Here is a 5,472-nt window from a genome sequence, read left to right as displayed (position 1 = left end):
TACGCTAAGTGAAAGAAGTCAATCAGAGAAAGACAATTATCATATGATTTCACTCATGTGGAATTTAAGAAACCAAACAGAGGATCATAAGAGAAGGGAAGGAAAAATAAAATAAGACAAAATCAGAGAGGGAGACAAACCATAAGAGACTCTTAACTCTAGGAAACACACTAAGGGTTGTTGGGGGATTGCTGGAGGAGGGATGGGATAACTGGGAGATGCACATGAAGGAAGGCACATGATGGAATGAGCACTGGGTGTTATATAAGACTGATGAATCACTAAATTCTACCCCTGAAACTAATAATACAGTATATGTTAATTAACTGAATTTAAATAAAATAACATTAAAAACAAACAAATCGCTCTTTGGGTATGAAGGAAACCTTAACAAAATTTAAAACAAAGACTTTTGCAGGCTACAGGCTGTTCATACTCAAATGACATTAAAGCAAATAATAAAAAGATATCCATGCTGGAAATATTCTGTCTTGACTGTGATAATGCTTACCCGGGTGACACGTTTGTCCAAGCTCCCTGAGCTGGCCACTTAAAACGGGTACATTTTACTGGAAGGCATCCTCTCCCAAATAACTCCCAGATCAAAGCAGAAATCAAGACTAAAGTGATATTTCTAGAAAACAGTGAAAGGGAGAAGAGTTCACATCTAAACCGGGGATGTGGCTAAGCTGATCGTGGAAGAAAAGTGTGGTCTTGAATGCCGGCGTGATTCCAGAGGAAGGAGCAACGGCACAGGCAATTCGTTCTTAAGAAATAGGGGGAGGAGTTCACATCTAAACCGGGGATGTGGCTAAGCTGATCGTGGAAGAAAAGTGTGGTCTTGAATGCCGGCGTGATTCCAGAGGAAGGAGCAACGGCACAGGCAATTCGTTCTTAAGAAATAGGGGGAGAGGGGCGCCTGGGTGGCACAGCGGTTAAGCATCTGCCTTCGGCTCAGGGCGTGATCCCGGCGTTATGGGATCGAGCCCCACATCAGGCTCCTCTGCCGTGAGCCTGCTTCTTCCTCTCCCACTCCCCCTGCTTGTGTTCCCTCTCTCACGGGCTGTCTCTATCTCTGTCAAATAAATAAGTAAAATCTTAAAAAAAAAAAAATAGGGGGAGAAAAGGAAAAAATAAACCAAGATAAAGTGGGGAAAGGGAATTAATAAAGATAAGGGCCCAAATCGAATAGGCACGTGATCAGCATCTAGAAGATGAACTTTCAGAGGAGCTGGGGACGTAACAACGTGGGCTAAGGAAGGTAGTTTCCTGTTTCAGGAGCTGGAAGGTTCTTAGGCAGGAGAGCGGCGTGCGGGGAGCTGTGTCTAGAAGGATGGCTCTGACCGCAGGGTGGAAGCAGCTAGGGGCAGGGCAAGGAGAGGCTGAAGCAGGGTACTTGCATGGCTCCTCTCTCCTCCTCCCGGGCCCTGAGCATTTCCTCAGCTCTTCTAAACCGTTCCAGAGAGTTGGCGTGCTAGCTCTGCCCTGCCTCTGATTGCACAGGCCATGGATGACAGCTTGAGAGGATGGGCGCATCTGCTTAAAGTCGCGTCATTACCAAAGACACCGGAGGTCCGGTGGGGTCTGTGATGAACTTGAACCCCGGCCGGAGTGGTTGGGGCCAGCCTGTCTGGATTTGCCATCACGGGAAAGAGCACGGACAGGGAGGGCCCCTTGGGATCTTGGGCATGGGAGGAGCCAGCCCAGCTGGGTCCTGGGAAGACCCTACCAGTCTGGCTGCCATTGTTGGGACACGACGAGGCAGGAAGGCAGGAGGTGAGCCCAGAATGGGGACTTAGAGCAGCACAGGCCAGAGCAAATCCCCTAGAGAAGGGGCCGAGAGTGGTTCCCGGCGGATGGGCTCAGACACCCTTGGCAGGTGGTGGCCCAACTTTAAATAATGTCTTTGTCCTCCTGGACTTCCTGGGTTTTTGGGTTTTAATTTCATCCTGATTCTACCCTGCTGGACCACAGATACTCCAGGTCACAGAACGCGGTGCCAAAATCCTGGAAGAGATGGTCATATGTGTCTTAACTCCCGGAAGAAAAGCCACCCAGGGAGCCGGCCAGTGGTGGCAGGAGCTCAGCTCACCAGTTGGCCAACAGCGGGGACGAAGGACACGCATGTCCCCGGACAGCAACTGTGGGCTGGGAGCTGCTTTCTGGAAGCCCTGAACCAGCCAGGACTCACGGGGAGGCCCCCTGAAGGCTCCAGGGACAGGTCTGAGATGGCTCTGCAGTCAATCTGTCAGAGAAACTCCCACCACGACATCAAGAACCAATAAGCTCCAGGTCGCATCATCCCAGCTTCTCCCCCCTCTTCCTCTCTCTCTCTCTCCCTCTCTCTGTGTATTTTGCCTCAGTAAGGAAATATAGTATGGTTTCTGAAGGCAACTGCTTTCTCTTCCTTCCCTGTGAACAGCTGAGCAAAGAATTAATTTGGAGTTTTGCAGTTTCGAGGCCTCTCTCATTAAATTACTCCCACTGCCTCTCGGAACACCTGGTAACTCGGTTTAACGATCTCTCATTCCTCACATCCTGGAAAAATGCTGCACGTGTCTCCCCGCACCAGCAATCTCCGATCTGTTGGCATCTTTAGGTTTCTTTGGCCTTGCCCCCTCCCCCCGCAAGGCCTCATCCCCTCCCTGACCCTGTCCTTGGCCTTGTTCTGACTTCCCAGCTTCCTGAATCCCTTGCCTTATCTTCTGTTCTCTCTGCACTACTTTGCTCATTGCATGCTCATGTTTTCTTCTCCTACTAAAAATTCTACCTAGCCGTCCTTGTTTAGAAAGAAACGAACTGAAATGATGACGGTCACTACTATGTTTTTACCAGAAGTCGTTGCCTGATGGTGTATGTTTGGTGGGATGGGCCAGGCAGGCGGCGAGGAATGGTGGGCTCGACCTAGGCCATCGAAATAGTGATACTCAACCACTTCATTTGCAGAAACAAATGGGTAAGAGAGGGACCTTCCACTTCTTCCGATGACCCCCTGTTTACGTGCGATGCAGGAGAGAAGTACACACATCCCCTTAGCGTCTGGAAAATTCATATAAAGAAAGGAGTTTGTTCACATCAAAGTGAGGACAAAATTCCATATAAAGAACCCCATACGATGGATCATATTGGACCTCAAACCTCCAGAGCCTGTCTCGTGTGAATGTCTGTTTTGTTTCCCTGAGACTTTGGCCCCCACGTGTCCAAGTCTGCAGGAAAGTGAACCAGCAGCAGCGTGGGGACTGGGGAAGGGCCAAGCTCAAGGTGACCTTGGGATCAAGCTCTGAAAAGCTCCTTGCCTCGGTCAGGCCTGGGGCAAGGCTGAGAAAGAAGATGGAGTCTGTCTTGAAAGGCTCAGCAGGGAAGAGGGCTGGACATTTCTAGATTGTTGCAGTTGGGCTTACCTGCTTGACCACAGGCTCAAGCGCGAGGGCTACACTTGGGGACAGGGAATGCAAGCTGAGTGAGGGCCGTGTCTCGGTCACCTATTGCTGTGTAACAAATACCCACGCCCACCACACCCCACATTTAGTGGCTTCAAACAGCACCCATTTATTACCTCCCACAGTTTTTGAGGGTCAGATTTCTGGGAACAGCTAGCTGGTGTTTGTGGCTCAGTGTCTCGGGGTGGCTGCAGTGACCTTGTCCCCTGGGGCTGCAGTCTTCAAGTCTTGCAGGAGCTGGAGAAGACTCCGTTACATGGAATTACACCATCACCACATGGGCCTCTCTGCCACATGGCTTCAAAGAGAGACAGATGGAGAGACAGCGACAGACAGACAGACAGAGAAGCAGCTGCCTTTAATAACCTAATGTTGGAAGCGACATACCATGTTTTCCGCCATGTGCTGTCGGTCATATGCCCCAAATATGGGAGGGGACAGCAGAATGCCAGGAGCGGGGACCAGGGGAGGCCAGCGACCACAGGCCAGATGTCTCTCTTTTATTCAGGAAGAGTTTATGAAGCCCCTGCCAGGGGCCAAGCAGCACTGTGGTCCCTGGGGTTCAACAGGAAACGGAACAGACCCGGTCTCTGCCTCAGGGGGTTAGCATTTTAGCAGAGAGGCAGACAAGATACACATAAATACATAATATGTTTCAGGAGATGCACATTCCCCACATCTTTAACATCTCTAAAATTGGCACATGTCTTGTAAGTCGATGACACTACATCAGAGTACATTTGACAGTTTTTATTTTCTTCTGCCCAGGGAAGGGCACAGATGCCTCATTAAGAAGATGAGTTTAATGAAGAGGCCATCAAACGACTGTTCATGGTGGGGCCGGGGAGTGGGGACCAGGGGAAGGCCACACTGTCCACAGGGACAAGCCCCAGCTGTCTGTGGCCTGCGGGGCAAGAGGAGGGGCTGCGGCGTACCTGGAGCTGGGTTGAACTTCATCCAGGGGTGGAGGCTGGCCAAGAGCTGTGGGTGTTGAGGACTGCCACCGCCCAGCACAGAGGAGGCAAGGAATCCATGTCCCAACGCTCTCTGAGCCTGTTCTCAATCTCTGGGCGGGGCTCACGCGACAGAATCCAGGGGGAGCTGAAGGCAGGGGTTCTGGGTGAGGCAGGCTCTGGGGGTCAGCCTCCCAGGGCACAGAGCCAGTGAGAAGGGCGGAGAACAGGCATGGAGAAGCAAGAGTGTAATCGGCATGTGAGATAGAAGGAGAGTGAATGAGAGAGGGGGACACCCCAGGAAGGCAGTCGGAAAAAGCCACTCTGTGAAGACACAGCTGAGGTAAGACACAGGTAACAGGGACATCTAGGGAGTGTCCCAAGGAGGGCCTTTGAGTGGGCGTGAGTGTGGGCAGGGGAGGGCCACAAGGGAACAGGTGCTTCTGGGCAGGGTGAGTGTGAGAAGCGAGGCCAGGGATAAAGTTGGAAAGTTAGGAAGATACTGGACCAGGTGAAGGGCCTTGGGGGCCATGGTGAAGAGCTTGGTTTTATCTCAGGTGTGGCTGGAGCCACTGGGGATTTTGAGCAAAGGAGGAACATGGTCCGGGAAAGGTTTGAACAGATGCCTGTGGCTGCCATGTGCTAAGTGCCCTGTAGGGGGCGAGATGGAGACAGAGGACCAGGGAGGAGGTTCCCACTAATCCAGGGGAGGGATGATGGCGCAGGGCCCAGGGTGGGACAGTGGAGGTGGAAGAAGGGGTCAGGTTGAGAATATATTTTGAAAGGAGAGCCAGTTGGCGTTGTTGCTGAATTGATAATGATGTGAAAGCGAAAGGAGTCAAGCACAAATCCAAGGTCATGCTACATAGATCTTATGGAGATGTGCTCGGAACATTAGAATTTATTAACTCTGATCAATTTACAATTAAGAGCATACTGGCAGGGGCGCCTGGGTGGCACAGCGGTTAAGCGTCTGCCTTCAACTCAGGGCATGATCCCGGCGTTATGGGATCGAGCCCCACATCAGGCTCCTCTGCTATGAGCCTGCTTCTTCCTCTCCCACTCCCCCTGCTTGTGTT

This window comes from Ailuropoda melanoleuca, chromosome 13, assembly GCF_002007445.2.
Source record: "Ailuropoda melanoleuca isolate Jingjing chromosome 13, ASM200744v2, whole genome shotgun sequence".
NCBI lineage: Eukaryota > Metazoa > Chordata > Mammalia > Carnivora > Ursidae > Ailuropoda > Ailuropoda melanoleuca.
The sequence above is the reverse complement of the archived record's forward strand: the minus strand, read 5'-3'. Positions refer to the sequence as shown.